The sequence below is a fragment of the Ctenocephalides felis genome, unplaced genomic scaffold (genome assembly GCF_003426905.1).
Source record: "Ctenocephalides felis isolate EL2017-DRISC unplaced genomic scaffold, ASM342690v1 CF-g0.4_SCAFFOLD_00845, whole genome shotgun sequence".
In the NCBI taxonomy this organism is placed as follows: Eukaryota; Metazoa; Arthropoda; class Insecta; order Siphonaptera; family Pulicidae; genus Ctenocephalides; species Ctenocephalides felis.
Window position 1 is genome coordinate 18,209,413 of NW_020536999.1, and position 536 is coordinate 18,209,948.

Genomic DNA, 536 nt, shown 5'->3' on the forward strand with positions numbered 1-536 from the left:
TTTTGAGAAACTATAAATTTTTGACGACAATTTACTTTTTTGAAAAAAAAAAAGACTTTTGAAAAAATGTGTTCTTATTTTGAAATATTTTGGAAATTCTGAACTTTTTTCAAAGCTACTACACTGACTAGACGAAAATTTGTATCTGAACACATACACACACATTCATCATTTTTTTCTAAGGTATGCCAAAATGTTCAGAAACATCTGAAACGTAAAGTGATATAAAATTTTCATTTTCGATTTTTTTGCGATTACTATAACTTACCGATAAATAAAAAAATGGGTAGTACTGCCATAGGGCAGGTTCGTGGGCTGAATTAAACTCTAATCGATTCAGGGAGAATAGTGTGAGATGTTTTCTATTGCCTTATACACCACAGTACTCGAAAAGGGCTATTTGCAATTAAAACATGATTTTGTTCTAGACTTTCCACTAAAAATTGACATCGCTACTTAATGATATCAGGTTATCCAGAGCAGCTGCGGTTTGAACTTACAACTCTTTCACACAAGCCAGTGTGCTTAACCGTGTA